This window comes from Halichoerus grypus, chromosome 1 (genome assembly GCF_964656455.1).
Source record: "Halichoerus grypus chromosome 1, mHalGry1.hap1.1, whole genome shotgun sequence".
Classification (NCBI taxonomy): domain Eukaryota; kingdom Metazoa; phylum Chordata; class Mammalia; order Carnivora; family Phocidae; genus Halichoerus; species Halichoerus grypus.
The window spans coordinates 71,136,099-71,154,220 of NC_135712.1; the positions used below are offsets into that span (position 1 = coordinate 71,136,099).

General features: G+C 34.7%; 1 protein-coding gene across 18 annotated transcripts in view; it reads right to left on the reverse strand.

Annotated features, from left to right (window-relative positions):
- The window catches only part of DLG1 (discs large MAGUK scaffold protein 1), a 254,420-nt gene that overhangs the window by 151,177 nt on the left and 85,121 nt on the right, over window positions 1-18,122 (reverse strand). The gene's annotated exons all lie outside the window — the stretch shown is intronic.

Below are 18,122 nucleotides of genomic sequence, written 5' to 3' on the forward strand. Positions count from 1 at the left end.
GGTTTCATAACTAGCCAAATACTCAATAATATTTAACTATATGGAAAGTGTATTGTATAGTTTAATTCATAAAGTCTGAGAGAATAAGCCTCCATTTTTTTTATTTTTTTAAAGATTTTATTTATTTGACAGAGAGACATAGCAAGAGAGGGAACACAAGCAGGGAGAGTGGGAGAGGGAGAAGCAGGCTTCCTGCGGAGCAAGAAGCCTGATGCGGGGCTTGATCCCAGGACCCTGGGATCATGACGTGAGCCGAAGGCAGACGCCTAATGACTGAGCCACCTAGGAGCCCCTAGGCCTCCATTTTAAAGTCATGCCAATTTTTAATAAAATATTTGATTATTAAAACTAATTCAGATTATGGGAAGATGGCTGAGTAGGAAGCACAAAGAATTTGTCTTTCCATTTAGACAATTACAGAGGCAGAATCTGTCTGATGTAACTATTTTGGAACTCTGGAGTCAGTTGAAGGCTTGCAACCTGCAGGGGGGAAAGTTGGGATGGTAAATTGTGATTAATTTAGGTCAACTTCACCACTTCTATTCATCATAGTACTGAAGTTGCACCCAGAGCAATTAGGCAAGAAAAAGAAATGAAAAACACTCAAATTGGAAAGGAAGGAGCAAAATGATCTCTGTTTACAGATGATATAATGTTGTATGTAGAAAACCTTAAAGACTCAGCAAAAAAGCTGTTAGAACTAATGAATTCAGCGAAGTAGCTGGATACAAAGTCAACACACAAAAATCAGTTGCATTTCTATACACAAACAATCTAAAAAGAAAATTACAAAAACAGTTCCATTTGCAACAGCATCAAAAAGAATAAAATACTTGGGGATAAACAAGGTGAAATACTTGTACAATGAAAACTATAAAACACTGCTGAAAAATTAAAGATGACAGAAAAAAATGTGTTTATGGATTGGAAGACTCAATATCGTGAAGATGTCAATATCAACCAAAGCAATTCATAATCCCTGTCAAAATCCCAATGACATTTCTTGAAGAGAAAAACCCATCCTAAAATTCATGTGGAATCTCGAGAAATCTGAATTGCCAAAATAATCATGAAAAAGAACAAAACTGGAAGACTCACACTTTCTCATTTCAAAACTTACTACAAAGCCAAAGTATTCAAACCAGTTTGGTATTGGCATAAAGACAAACGTACAGACCAATGCAATAGAATAAAAGTCCAGAAGTAAACCTTCACATAAATGGTCAAATTATTTTCAACAACAGTGCTAAGACTATTCAACAGGAAAAAGACAATCTTTTCAACAAGTGGTGCTGGGAAAAGTAGATATCTACATGCAAAAGAATGAAGTTGAATCCTTACCTAATTTTACCATGGGTAAAATTCAAAATGCATCAAGGAGCTAAATGTAAGACTAAAACGATAAAACTCTTAAAACACAGCACACAAAAGCTTCATAACATTGCATTTGGCCATGATTTCTTGGATATGACACCAAAGGCACAGGTAACAAAAGAAAAAATAGACAAACTGGATTTTATAAAAATTTTAAAATTTTGTGCATCAAAAGACCCTATCCACAGAGTAAAAGGAAACCCACAGATTGAGAAAGTTTTGCATATCATATGCCTAATAAAGGATTAATATCCAAAATACATAGAAAACTCCTAACTAAAAGTCAGCAAAAAACCCAAACAATTCAAACATGGGCAAAGAACTTGCATAGAGATTCCTCCAAAGACAAATGAATGGTCACTAAGCACATGAAAAGATGCTCAACATCACTAATTGTTACAGAAATGCAAGTCAAAACTATGAGATACCACCTCACGCGAATTAGGATGATTCCTATCAAAAAAAAAACAAAACAAAACAAAACATAAAACAAGTTCCAAGAGAAACTGGAACACTCATGCATTGTTGGGAATATAAAATGGTACAGCCACTGTGGAAAGTAGTATGGTGGTTCCTCAAAAAAGTAAAAATAGAATTACCATATGAATCCAGCAATTCCACTTCTGGGTATATACCCAAAAGAATTGGAAGCAGGGTCCTGAAGAGATATTTGTACACCCATGTTCATATAGCACACAATAGCTAAAACATGGAAGAAACCCAAGTGTCCATCAATGGAGAATGAATAAGCAAAATGTGGTATAAATATACAATGGAATATTTTGTTTTAAGATTAAAAAATTGTGCAATATGTTACATGTGGATGAACCTTGTGAACATTATGCTAAGTGAAATAAGCCAGTCACAAAAAGACAAATACTGTGTAATTCCACTTATATGAGGTACTTAAGAGTACAGCTGATCCTTGGAACAACAAGGCGTCAGGAACACCAACCCCTATCAAAAATCTGTGTATAACCTTGACTCCCCAAAAGCTTAACTACTAATAGCCTACTATTGACTGGGAAGCTTTACCAATAACATAGACACTTAACACATATTTTGTATGTTATATGCATTATATACCATTTCTTACAATAAAGCTAGAAAAAAGCTGAGAAAATCATAAAGGATAATTATGATATATAATTATACTTTTATAATCATAAAAAAACAGACTAGTATCTACATATATTTTATATTCATAAATACTTCTTTCTTAATGTTTTTAATATTTCTAGGCTATGCAGTTCATCTAAGAGTTTTTTTAAACTGTTGCAAATCTCTAAAAGATTTTCCAATGTATTTATTGAAAAAAATCTGCAGATCAGTGCACCTGCACAGTTCAAAACCATGTTGTTCAAGACCCAACTGTAGTCAAAATCATAAAGACCTAAAGTTATAATGGTTGTTGCCAGGGGCTGGGGGGAGGGGATAATTGTGACATATTATTTAACAGACACAGAGTTTCACTTTTATGTGATGAATAGAGTTATGGGGATGGATGGTGCTAATGTTTGCACAACCATGTGAATGTATATGAATACCACTGAACTATAAACTTAAAAATGGTAAACTTTTTGTTATGTGTACTTTATCACAAAAAAAAAGAAAAAAGAAGTTTAAGAAATAATTCAGAGCTTGGTGAAAAAGAAATCTGAATACTGATTTGCTCATTTCTTACCAAATGTCATCTGAATGCTGTATCTCTAAATACACAGTTGTTTAAGGGAAGTCAAAATGAAAAGCCAAAGTTGTTTGGATAAATTAGTTTGGTTTTCTTATTCAGTTAACTGGTATAAAAATGAAAAAAGTCTTTTCAAACCCTAACTGAAAATTAGTCTATTAGAGAACAGTATTCTTCTTTTTATCTACAAGAGAACCTTGTCTCTTTCTCTCACTCTCACACACATATAATTCTATGCAATCTATTTTTAAAGGAACATAATTTTAAGAAAACTAAATCTACCTTACCCTATACACAAAAGTAAAGGAAATCATAATTATAAGGAACTGGGAGAAAATAAAAGTACATGTTTTTCAACTCAGGCTGAGAATGTGTATACATACACACAAAACCAAAACAAACTAAAATATTCTCTACCCTCCCCCAAGAAACATACTCATAAAGAAAAAGACACAAACAAGCCACGATAGAAACAAATTTTATAACAAATAAAAAATTATTAGCCACTGTTAGCAGCTCCTATAAATCATTAAAAAAACCATAGCAAACATAATAATGGGATATTCACAAAAAGCATACAAACGGATCAGTAAACTTCTAGGAAAAACATGCTCAACTTCCCTAGTAAGTAAAAATTACAGTGTTAGCATTCAGAGAAATGGGCATAAATCATCACATTCTTGGTAGGGGTCTTTTTCTGGTGGGCAGATTGGAATGTTTCAAATGTCCTGAAAATGTTTCTACTACTTGATCCAATAATTCCACTTCTAGAAACTAATCTTAGATATAGCAACAGTAAGGAGCAAAAATATTTGTTGTATATAGACAAACATGTACTTGGTAAAATATATAAAAAATCCCTTTAACTGTGAATTTGAGTGCTGAAAGTTATTACACAACCAGCCTTCTGCGAAATGGCAATTACCTGGAAAACAATCAGGCTCATATCAATATTAGCTAGTTCATTTAGCATGATATAAGAAATATTTTTGCATGTTAACTTCGAATTATTTTCAAAACCAATGAAAAGAATTCTCTAACTTTATCCTGAGGAAGGCTGAAGTTACAAACATACTCACAAAATTTAACACAGTTTAAATACTCAATTGGGCAGAAGCAAAATCTAAGTGCGCTTATGCTTTAATACTCAATACGATTATAAGGAAAAAAACTTGATTATCATCTTTTTTTTTTCTTTCCTTCTCCGCAGGCTCTCCCCATAGTCATCTTTTCAAACTTTATAGGTACTCCACAACTTAATATGTACTTTGGAGAGAGTACATGCAGAAAGATACTCACTATAGTAAAGTCTGGAATGAAGAGAAATTGGAAACAAGCTTCCTATCAGTACACCAAAAAAAAAAAAAAAAAGGTTAAATAAATTATGGTACATTCTATAAAAGTTATATAGACCTTAAAATGGGTAAAAATCTACTTCAATAGGAAAAGCTGAAAATATAGATTGCTGAATGAGGAAAGCATATTTTGAAGCTAACAGTTTGAACATTTTATTTTTTAGATTTTATTTATTTGAGAGAGAGGGAGCACGAGCAGGGGGAGAAGGGGCAGAGGGAGAGGGAGAAGGAGACTACCCACCAAGCAGGGAGCCGACATGGAACATGGAGCTAGATCCCAGGACCTTGAGATCATGACCTGAGTCAAAGGCTGCTGCTTAACTGAGCCATCCAGGTGCCCCAGTTTGAACATTTTAAAGCAAAGCAATAGTACACTTATGTATATGTATAATATGTAAATGCATATGCAATACGTGTGTAAATATATATATGTATCTTCATGTATATATATGTCTATGTGTTTATCTCTCTCCATAGCCATGAATGTACGTAAGTAATTTGAGGGAATCTAAAAGGATTTAAAACAAAAAAAATGGTTCAGGGGAGGGTGGGTGCTATGGTCAGGGTGGGTGCTATGGTGAACGCTGTGAATTGTGTAAGACTGATGAATCACAGACCTGTACCTTTGAAACAAATAATACATTATATGTTTAAAAAAGAAGAGAGAAAAGATAGTAGGAAGGGAAAAATGAAGGGGGGCAAATCGGGAGGGGGAGACAAACCATGAGAGACTATGGACTCTGAGAAACAAACTGAGGGTTCTAGAGAAGAGGGGGGGTGGGGGGATGGGTTAGCCTGGTGATGGGTATTAAAGAGGGCACGTATTGAATGGAGCACTGGGTGTTATACGCAAACAATGAATCATGGAACACTACATCAAAAACTAATGATGTAATGTATGGTGATTAACATAATAAAATAAAAAAAATGGTTCATTCTGAAAAGGAAAGAAAGAAATAACTAAAAGATCTTTTCTTTAAATATCTTTTAATAGATGTTACCCCTTGTAATTACTGAAAAACTCAAGGCATTTGACCTGGGGTTTCCCAGTAAAAATCACTCTATACTCACGGAACCATTCAATGTGGCCCTTTGGCTTTTGTATTTTCTGCAAAGTGGCAGCTGAATGCAATAGCTTGACCAGTCTCATGTTTAATCCTTTTGGCAAGACTATAGATAGTACTGTGTCCTTTTATCAAGAAGCACATAAGCTCTGGTTATCTCTTTTTGTGATGTTAGGAGCTCTTGATACTCAATGGCCTAAATCAGTTCATTTACTGGGGGCTGCAAAATGGTGACAGTCTAATTCTACTATTTCATTTTCATTTACTAAATGGTATATATAGAGAGAGCTATTTCTCTTCACCTACTATCTGGTTACCTATTGATATGGTTCACACATGAATAACAGGAGAAATACTTAAATTTGTTCCTTTATTTCCCAGTTTTCAAGACAGATTAAAAAAAAAAACAAAACTGGGGGGCACCTGGGTGGCTCAGTTGTTAAGCGTCTGCCTTCGGCTCAGGTCATGATCCCAGGGTCCTGGGATCGAGCCCCGCATCGGGCTCCCTGCTCAGCGGGAAGCCTGCTTCTCCTTCTCCCACTCCCCCTGCTTGTGATCCATCTCTTGCTATGTCTCTGTCAAATAAATAAATAAAATCTTTTTTTTTAAAAAAAAAAGAAGAGTTCAAATGTATTAAAAAAAAAAACAAAAACTGGTTCCCTATCATCCTCTTAAAGCAATTAGGAGGTTTTTAGGTATCATGCAATCCTGATCAAAATGTCTTCTGGCATCTGGCATCTGGCATTTTTTCAGCAATTGACATGCTAATCCTAATATTCATATAGAGATACCAAAGACCCAGGATAGTCAACACACCTTTAAACAGAAGAGCAAAGTGGAGGACCCACACTTCCCAATTTCAAAACATTCTACAAAGTTGTATTTTTTTTAAAATTTTTATTTATTTATTTGACAGAGAGAGACACAGCAAGAGAGTGAACACAAGCAAGGGGAGTGGGAGAGGGAGAAGCAGGCTTCCCGCTGAGCAGGGAGCTTGATGCGGGTCTCGATCCCAGGACCCTGGGATCATGACCTGAGCCGAAGGCAGATGCTTAATGACTGAGCCACCCAGGTGCCCCTAAAGTTATATATTTTTTTTTAAGATTTTTTATTTGAGAGAGAGCAAGCACAAACGCATGAGCGGGATGAGGGGCAGAGGGAGAAGCAGACTCTCTGCTGAGTAGGGAGCCTAATGTGGGGCTTGATCCCTGGATTCTGGGATCATGACCTGAGCTGAAGGCAGACGCTTAACCGACTGAGCCACCCAGGTGCCCCTACAAAGCTGTATCAGTCAAGATTGTGATACTGGTGTAAAGATACACATGTATCAGTGGAATAGAATTAAGAGTCCAGAAACATATCATTGCATTTATGGTCAAGTGATGTTCAACATGGGTGCCAAGAGAATTTAATGGGGGAAAGAACAGTCTTTTCAACGAATGATGTTGAGACAAGTGGATGCAAAGTAATTAAATTAGACCTCTTTCTAACACTATGTATAAAAATTAATTCAAAATGGATCCAGATCTAGATATAAGAGCTAAAACATAAAACTCTTTGAAGTAAACATAAATATACATCTTTATAATCTTGGATTCAGCAATGGTCTCCTAGGTACAACATCTAAAGCATAAGGAGATAAATTTGACTCGATATAAATGAAAAACTTCTGTTCATCAAAGGGCATATCAAGAAAGTGAAAAGATAACCCTCAGAATGGGAGAGAGTATTTGCAAATCATATATTTGATAACAGTATCTAGAAAACATAAGATGTCTGGTAAGTCTCCTGAACACATAATGAATTCTTACAACCCAACAATTAAAAACTGAATTTTAAAATGGGCAAAGAATTTAAACAGACATTTTTTCCAAAGAAGATATATAAATGGACAATAAACACATGAAAAGATATTCAACATCATTAGTTATTACAGAAATGCAAATCAAAACCGCAATGAGCTATCACTTCACATCCACCAGGATGGCCATTATCAAAAAGACTGATAATAACAACACATGTTGGTGAGGATGTGGAAAAATGGGAACTGTCAGTGCTGGGAGGAATGCAGCCATCCTGGAAATAGTGAAGCCATTCTAGAAAACAGTTTGGTAGTTCCTCAAAAGGTAAAAAGAGTTACCGTTTGAGTAATTTCACTCCTACATATATATCCAAGAGAACTGAAAAGATGCATCCACACAAAAACTTATACACAAATATTCATAGTATTATTATTAATAACAGCCCCAAAGTGGAAACAACCCAAATGTCTATCAATTTATAAATGGATAAATAAAATGTGGTATATCCATACAATGGAGTATTATTCAGCTATAATAAATAAGTTATTTATACATCCTACAACATGGAACTTTGAAAATATTATGCTAAGTGAAAGAAGCCAGACACAAAAAGCCACATACTGTATAATTCCATTTATATGAAATGTTCGGAACAGGCAAATTCAAAGAACCAGAAAGGAGATTACTGATTTCCAAAGACTGGGAGCAGGGAGAAATGGGAATCAACTGCTGGTGGGTACAGAGCTTCTCTCTGGGTGACGAAAATGTTCTGGAATTAGTGCACAGAGCTATACACTTTAAAAGGATGAATGTTATGGTATGTGAATATATTAATTTAAAAATTATTATTAAAATGTCATCATAAATGGATGGACTGATTACACATATCTGATTGGCTTAAATCCACTGCAAATATCCTTTTGGAAGCTCAAATTGTCTATCTCTAGCCAGTAGGGCTCTTTTCATCTCTGAGTCCCCTTATACCTGGCAATTTTAAGAAAGCTTAATACAACAAAATATAGTTACCAAAAGGAGAACTCCATTTTTTATTAATGATTCAAAAAAGGGATTCCCTGAGGTACAATTATTACTTGAGAAAGTATTTCCAAGTAGCTTTCCAGGCCTACCATTACACTGCATAGTAATATTCATCTGTATTTCTTATTATCTAAAGGTTGATCTCAACCAATTACCAAAAAATTTTAACATTGAAAACTTCATATAAAACCAGTCTGCTAATACAGTAGAATGCATAAAACTAAGCCTCCTACAAGGATGGCCCATGTCTAAATTAGCTAACACTTATACTAGAAAAGAATTACAAAACAGGGATGAGAGGATAGGGATGGAGAAGGAAGATTTAAAAATGACTGTATTAAGAACATTCTAAATACCCATTTAGAAACTTCTTTTTTATGTTTTTAAGGTTGCTATCTTCAGTATCAAACCTTCCACTGCTCTTCATCTTGGTTAACAATACTGGCAACATTACTACTTACTGACTACAGTGACTTGAAAGCTATTTTAATTTGGAATGTAAATATGTTACTACTTTACTGCTGTAACATATTTTTTAGAAATGTTTCTTAAGAAACAGTAAGTTTTCTGTTTTTTTGTTTCTTTAAGATTTCATTTATTTATTTGACAGAGAGAGACACAGCGAGAGAGGGAACACAAGCAGGGGGAGTGGCAGAGGGAGAAGCAGGCTTCCCGCTGAGCAGGGAGCCCGATGTGGGGCTCGATCCCAGGACCCTGGGATCATGACCTGAGCCAAAGGCAGACGCTCAACAACTGAGCCACCCAGGCGCCCGAAACAGTAAGTTTTCTGATAATGGACACCACGCAGATTCCCGAAGCTTTTAGAAAATTTAAAATGGTTGAAATTAAGACCAAAAACTTACTAAGTATTTTACTAGTATAAGGTTCTTAAATTAATGCCTATCAGCAGAATAAACATAGTTGTTAGTTTGTAAATATCTCCTTGCCTACCTCTCAACCTATAAATACTTGTTGTTCCTGTAATAAATTAAAAAGAAATATTTTTGCACCACATTTTACTAGCACATTGTTCCATGTACCCCCAACATACTCGTTATAAGAAAAGCAATAAATAAAACATCAACATTAAGTGCACTGGTGCGCTTTAATGTTAATTTCTAAAACAGATGAAGATTATCATATGTTGAGGAATGCAAACACAAAATCACCACCAGTTTGGAACCCAATATCCAAATTTCAATAAAAACTTACGTGCTGGGTATGTACTGTGGGTGTTTGTAAATATGGGGCTAAATATGTTGATATAAATATTTAAATATTTGTTAAAATTCAATGGTAAAGACCTGTATAGAAAGAGAACCCACAAACCATTAGGAGAGAGAAGAAATTGGAAGGAAGGAAGGAAGGAAAAAATTGAAAGAAGTTAGGAAATGGGAAGAGTTAAAACACATTCATGAAAACTATGATAAATATAAAATATGATGTGAGGAATTAAAAAATGAATAAGTACATTTAAATTCTATCAAGGAATAGCTCATTTCTGCATCCCTGAGGATGATGGAAAGCTTCTAAATTCATTAGACAACCAGTTTATAGAACCTTAAAACAAGAAACCAATCTTACTTCAAATATGAAGACAAAGATGTTTTGGAAGGCAGAACAGCAAATTAAATACAATGGTTCATGTATTCATTTTTTTTTTTAAACCATATGAACAGATCAAAGAACAAAGTACATATATATAATCATCTTAGTAGATGCTTAAAGAACACTCTAAGTATCTGCCACAAAGTTAAAGTTAAACCCATTCCTAACTACAGGACAGGGGTGGGGGCAGCTCTTATTAATAGAGAAAAAGAAACACTTAAAGTAGCTATCAGTAATCATCATATTTAATGATGAAGCATTTCTATAAATTGAAGATCAAGGCAATATCACTCTTACATAACATTTTTCTAGCATTTCTAAACAATCTGCTAAAAGCAAAAAAAAGAAAAGGGATGCCTGGGTGGTTCAGTAGATTAAGCGTCTGCCTTTGGCTCAGGTCACGATCTCAGAGTTCTGGGATCAAGCCCCATAACAGGCTCTCTGCTCAGTGGGGAGGCTGCTTCTCCCTCTCACTCTCCCTCTGTGCTCTCTCTCTCTCTCAAGTAAATAAATAAAATCTTAAAAAAAGAAAAAAAAAGAAATAACTTCCTAAAATTGCCCCCCAAAATTGCAAAGGGGTGCGAGCATTTTTCAGAAGAGATGCTCAGAGCTTTAATCAGTTTCTTAAAGAGATTTGGGATAATTAGTTTAAGTAAGTTTGGGGGCTTGGGTGGGGGAAAGGGCCAAGAACTGCTATACCTGTCAGAGAAAGACCCAGAATGATCACTTTTAGATATGCTATAAAAGTGACAGAAGGCTGTAAGGTGGGGAAGGGAAAATGTGTATGAATACTGTGTATAAGAATTGTAATTTTAAAATATAATATGCAAAGAAGTCATTCTTTTTTTAAAAGATATTTATTTATTTATTTATTTGGGAGAGGAGAGAGAGCATGAGTTCGGGGGAGGGGCAGGAGGAGAGGGACAAGCAGACTCCCTGCTGAGCGGACAGCCTGACATGGGGCTCGATCCTAGGACCCTGAGATCATGACCTGAGCCAAAGGCAGATGCTTAACCGAATGAGCCACCCAGGCACCCCCAAATAAGTCATTCTTATGTAATGAGACAAGTTATTACAAATGGATAAAAGGTAAAATCCAATAGGCATAATTCTAGTCATAACTTCCACTTTGCTCTATTAAATTATGCCTATAAAGAACAAAAACCTGAATTTTAAAATGATCAATTCTATAACAACCTTATAGAAAAATGGGATATTTTTCTTATTTAAATTTTTTTGTTTTAAAGGAAACTATTTTGTAGTTTCAAAGTTTACTATTTGTAACAAGATCTAAACTTCCATTTCATAAAATATTTAGAAAACATTGTCACAATCTATATTATGAACTTTTGGAAAACATAGTTCTAAAACCCACAGATTACAGTATGACCTTTGAAAGACTGGGTTTCCTGAAAAATCAGGATATTTTAATTTCTAAAATTGATCTACTAGCTAATACTGTATTTCACCCAATCCAGTACATACCATCAATCATACGGTACCCCACTTATTATATGTACCCCTTAAAAAGGAAAAACCCAACAAATTGTGAAGTCCATCAATTGCAAATGCTTCAAAATTCAAAAAGGTTAAAATTAGAAGTATCTTTTACAATCAATGAAATACATTCATTTAAAACCACAGAAATGTTCTGTATTTCTTCCATTACTTTCACTTTTTGGATCTTTAACAGCTAAAAATCATTACTTTCAAGAGTTAAAATATACTTTTAAGCTTCAAGGTCAAAATAAATGGCCTCAGTGACAAAGAAACAGGCATTTAATTTTGTCACCCAGGCAGCCTAGAGCCACAGCACAAATGACTAAAAATGCTGGCAACACTATACAGCTGACCCTTGAAAGTGGGTCCTTATATACAGCTTTTTTTTTTTTTTTTTGGACAAAGATAGGACAGTACTGTATTTTCTCTGATTTTCTTAATAATTTAGTTTTCTCTAGCCACTTTAAGAATACAGTATATAATGCATATAACATACAAAATATGTGTTAATCAACTCTATGTTATCAGTAAGGCTTCCTGTCAACAGTAGGCTATTAATCAAGTTTTGGGGGAGTCAAGTTATACAATTTTCAACTGTGCAGAGTATTGTGCCTCTAACCACCGCCAAGTTATTCAAGGGTCAACAGTAATTAAAACAGGGCTGGTGGGTGCCAAACTGGTACAGGTCAAAGACACAAAAGCAGTGGGGCTACTTGTAAGATAGGCACAGAAAGCAATGAAATGCATCAACTGCAAAGAATCATGCTGGGATTGGGAATCCCTAGGTAAAAGGCCCTGGTATAGGTAATTTGTCTTTAATTTTCTTAAATACAGTTCAAAGAATCCCTTGCTTTCAGGGTAGAAAAGAGCCAAGAGCTCTTTTACTTTCCAATTAAAAATTATAATCTTATTCCTATGGCTTATTTAGGAATAATTAGGTATGAACCAATGTGATTTCCACATTGCATTAACATCATTCTCTTCCTTACCAATCCTGAATGAGATAAATGCAATACAAAAATGCATACACTGTTTTTAATATGAAACTGCAGAAATAGAACAAAAGAATCATATAAATATAACCACTAATATCAGATTGATTTAGAGCTTATTTTTCTTGTCCATGACAAAAGCTGTTTCAAGACCATCTTACCGCCAGCTCCAGACAAACTGCTTTAAAGTGGGGTTGACTATGTTATTGGTAAAACATCTGCTGGTTTGGGATAGCAACTACAATATGGTTTTTCCTATTTCATTAGTTCATTAATAAAATTAACTATTACATGCATTAACTGAGAACTGGGATGAAAATTTTAGATACAATTAAACCATTGCCTGTGGTTAAACGATTCTCAGTTTTCAGCCAATATGAATAGAAACCAATCTATATAACCAAGGGAAACAATATGGCCAAAAACTGACTACTTCTTGTAGAAGAACTGATAAATATCTCTAAGTAAACAATTCTTTCACCTATTCACTTGCTTGGAATAGAAATAAATTTAAAATCCCTGGAACCACTGACAGTAATTGCTGAAAGGCTAAGGCCCAAGAACAGAATTACTAATTCAAAAAGCATTTTAAGAAAGGAATTGTGACAAGCCAAGATAAAAGATTTTCCCACACCAAACGATATTAAGCTTACCGATAATGTGTTTGGTCTTTATATGATAAAGCCATGCATGTGAGAAACAGTCTGCCTTACCAATATTGGTATTTATTGCCTTCACCTTCTCCCAGAAACAAAGCCTGGGTTGGAAAGGGGCAGGGGGAAGGAACAAGGAACAATAAAATACAATAAAAATAAAATTGCACTGTTTTATGATTTTATAAGAATATACACACTTCAAAATTAGCCATAGATGAGATAAAAACCTGAAACAATAACCATGAAAAAAAAAAGAACATCTTCAAAAAATAATTCCTCAGAAAGGACAAAAAAAATCTAGAAACCAATCTCACTTAGAAATGTAAATGCAGGGCTCCTGGGTGGCTCAGCCCCTTAAACCTCTGCCTCTTGGTTTTGGCTCAGGTCATGATCTCAGGGCTCCACGCTGAGCATGGAGTCTTCTTGAGATTCTCTCTCTCCTTCCTCTAACCCCTCCCCACCACTCTCTCTCTCTCTCTCTCTCAAATAACTAAATCTTAAAAAAAAAAAAAAGTAAATGCAAAATTCCAAAATAAAACATTACCAAACAGAACTTGGAAGAACATCAAAATAATATTAGAAACCAAGTAGAACATACTCCAAAAATGTCAGAATAGTTAAATATCAACAATAATTTAATATAATTGACCTCACTAATAAGGCAAGAGGAAAAAAATTATAGTAACAAATGCGAAATAGCCAACAAAAAACTTCCATTACTGATGGTTTTACAACCACTATCACCTCTTAAGAGTGAAACCCAGGAATAGATGGACAATTTCCTACATAAATCAAATAAAAAACCACATCATAATTAATGGCAAAATATCAGCCATACACTCACTAAAATCAGAAATAAAACCAACTGTATGCTTTTCTATGGATGCTACACGTTACCACAAATTTAGTGGCTTAAAACAAAACACATTTATTATTCTTTCAGTTCTGGACTTGAGAACTCTAAAATGGGTTTCACTAATATCTAAGTGTCAGCATGGCAGCACTTCTTTTGGAAAAATCTTGCCTTTTCCAGTTTCTGGAAGCTGTCCTTGGCTACTAGCCTAATTCTTCCATCTTCATAGCAAACAGTGTCAGTCAAAGTCCTACCACATTTATATCTTTGGTTCTGTTTTCCAATTCCTGTTTCCACTTTTAAGGAACCTTGTGATTACACCGGGTCTATATGAACAATCCAGGATAATCTCCCTATCTTAATATCAGGTGATTAGCAACCTTATTTCCACTTGACCTTAATTTCCTTTTGCTATGCAACCCTAACATATTTATAGATTCCAGGGACTAAAACGCAGACATCTGTGGGGGGGAGGGGACATTATCGTGCCTATCACAGTATGCCTTTGGGAAATAAGTAAGTAAATAATCTACAATGTAAAAAATCAAATAATTTCCATAAATTCTTCTAAGACATTAAAAAAAATCAGTATTTATTTATTTTTAAACATTTTATTTATTTGAGAGAGAGAGAGAGAGCACAAGCAGAGGGAGCAGCAGGCAGAGGGAGAGGGAAAAGCAGGCTCCCCTCTGAGTAGAGAGCCTGATGCGGGGCTTGATTCCAGGTTCATGACCTGAGCCGAAGGAAGATGCTTAACCGACTGAGCCACCCAGGCACCCCTCAGTATTTATTCTTGATTTTATAAAGAACTCCTGGGGCGCCTGGGTGGCTCAGTCGGTTAAGCATCCAACTCTTGATTTTGGCTCAAGTCATGATCTCAGGTTCTTGAGATCAAGCTCCATGTGGGGCATGGAGCCTGCTTAAGATTCTCTCCCTCCCTCTCCCTCTGCCCCTCACCACTAAAAAAACACAAAAAAAACAAAAAAACAAACAAAACAAAAAAACCTCCTAATTACATAAGGTATATCCTTGATTTAATATCCTTTTATCCAACCAAAAAGTGACCATTCTAATTAATGGAAAAACACTAAAGCTGTTCACATTAAAATCAGCAATAAGGAAAAATATGACTATCATAACTACAGCTAACATCGTCTAGGAGTTATAAGAAAAGAAATTAAGAGATATAAAAATTAGGGGCGCCTGGATGGCTCAGTCATTGGGCATCTGCCTTCAGCTCAGGTCATGATCCCAGGGTCCTGGGATCGAGCCCTGCATTGGGCTCCCTGCTCCGTGGGAAGCCTGCTTCTCCCTCTTCTACTCCCCCTGCTTGTGTTCCCTCTCTCTCTGTGTCTCTCTCTGTCAAATAAATAAGTAAAATCTTAAAAAAAAAAAAAAAGTTATAAAAATTATAAAAAAAATAAAATTATCACAATTTGCAGATGAACTAATGGTAAACCCAGAAAACCCAAGAGAAACACAGAAAAACTATAAATTCAAGTCAGCTATCCAGTCAGAAAATGAATGTATAGAAATCAATAGTTTTCATTTAAGTCAGGGATCTATAAACTATGCTGACCTACTGTCAAATTTGACTTGCTGCCTGTTTTTGTAAATAACGTTATACTGGAACACAGCTATACTCATTCGTAACATATGTATTGATTATTGTCGTTTCGAAGCTGCTTTTGAGCTGCTTTCTCAATACAATGGTGGTGCTGAGAAGTTGATGGTTCATAAAGCCTAAAATATTTACTTTCTGGCCCTGACAGAAAAGTTTGCTGACTCCCAATTTAAACTTATATAATCAATCAGATGATAGAATTAAATAAAAGACTATTTGGAATAGAAACAAAAAAGATAAAATGTTCAGGAATAAATACATTTGAGGTATTCAAATGTCCAACTACCAAATGGAAAAAGAAGACATACCATGTTCTTGGCAGGAAGAAATCAACTTCAAGATACTATCTCCCATGCTAGCTTTTAAAATATTTTAACATGATCCCAACAAAAAGGCCAACAAGAAATTTATTCATTTATTTAAATGTTTATGTATTTATTTAGGAATAGAAGAGGTAACTAAAATTCATGAAAACTAATCAGCATAAAGAAAGAAAAGCTACAAATAAGAGTAAAAAGTATGAATTATCTTCAACAAATTTTAAAACTTATTATAAAACCTTAATAATTAAAACATGGTGCTCCTGATGGGTGAACAGAAAATTCAGTGAAAAAAAGAAAATCAGTACTTTATATTAATAGAATTTTAGTACTATTTGATAAAGGTAACATTTCCAACCAGTATCATCATTGGATAAAAGATAGATTATTCAATGAATAGTAAGGGAGGAAATGGGTAGCTGTTACATAAAAATTTCCAAATGTATGAAAAGATTTTTAAAATGCAAACATAAAAACTCAACATTCTTCTAGCCAAATCTTTTATAACTACTGAGTTTAGAGATCCATATAACTATAACATAAAATGAAAGTCATTTAAAAAAATGACTTTTAATTATGATCAGCTCTCAAAAAGTAAAAAACTGAGAAAAAAATATTTGTAACATTAATCCAAAGGACTAATTCCACAAAATATATGAAAAACCTCAAACCCCTATGAAAAAGATAGCCTTCCAAGTCTCTCTCCTACACATGGGAAAGAATATAGTAAGTACAGACATAACTTGTTTTACTATGCTTCATTTTATTGTGCTTTGCAGACACTGAGTTGTTTTTGTTTTTAGACAAACAAAGTTTATGGCAACCTGGTGTCAAGCAAATCTATCGGTGCCATTTTCCAACAGCATTTGTTCAATTCATATCTCTGTCACATTTTGCTAATTCTCATAATATTTCAAACTTTTTCATTATTATCATATTTGTTACAGTGTTCTGTGATCAGAGATTATAATTTGCTGAAAACTCAAATGGTAGCTTTTTTTTTTTAGCAATAAAGTAATTTTAAATTAAGGCATGTGTAATTTTGGGGGGACATTATGCTACTGCACACTTAACAGACTACAGTATAGTGTAAACATTACTTTTATATGCACTGGGAAACCAGAAGATCCATTTGACTTGCTTTATTGTGCTATTTGCTTTATTTTGGTGGTCTGGAACTGAACCTGCTTCTCCAAGGTATGCCTGTATTGGTAAAATCCTTTTAAAATAATACACATAATCATTTAAATTACAAGTCTTACAGGGTTTATAAAATGTGTATAGATTTAATACATATGACCACTGTAGCATCAAGTATGGTGAGGTTGATGGTGGTGGTGGTGGTAAACAAACCTACACAATTAGAAGGTTTCTGCATTTTACGTGAAGTGGTACAATATAATATTAAAAGGCTGAAAAGTTAAGGATATATATTATAATCCTTACAGCAACTAATAAAAAAATGTAAAAAGGCATATAATTAAGAAGCCAATAGTTAAATTAAAAAGAAATATATGGGGGCACCTGGGTGTCTTAGTTGGTTAAGTGTCTGCCTTTGGCTCAGGTCATGAACCCAGGGTCCTGGGATCAAGCCCCGTGTTGGGCTCCCTGCTCAGTGGGGAGTCTGTTTCTCCCTCTCCCTCTGTCTCTTCCCTCCACCCCACTCATGCTCACTCTCTCTCTAATAAAAATCTTAAAAAAATGAAAGGAAGTATTTGAAAATATTCAAATAATCCAAAAGAAATTTTCTGAAGGCAATAAAGGAACACTAAATAAATGAAGACCACAGTTGTTCTCAGATAAAAGTCCAATATTTTAAATAGGCTGAATTTTCTGAGAAAGTAATGTATAATAAACTCAATGTGTCTGCAGTCAAAATATCAATATAGTTTTAACTGGGTTGGCAAGACAGCTTGACAGAATATTACTAATCATCATTTAAAAAAATCAGCATGTAGGGCACCTGGGTGGCTCAGTCAGTTAAGCGTCGGACTCTTGGTTTCGGCTCGGGTCATGATCTCAGGGTCATGAGATGGAGCCCCATGCCAGGCTCCTGCTGAGCGCGGAGTCAGCTTGAGACTCTCTCTCCCTCTAAATAAACTCTCTCTAAATAAATAAATACATCTTAAAAAACAACAACAAAAACAACAAAACCCAGCATGTTAAGAAGCCAAGAAAATTCCAGATTAAAATGAGAATCAACTGATTCTATCAAGTATAAAGAGGTGTTAAAAGGTCTCAATAAGGGC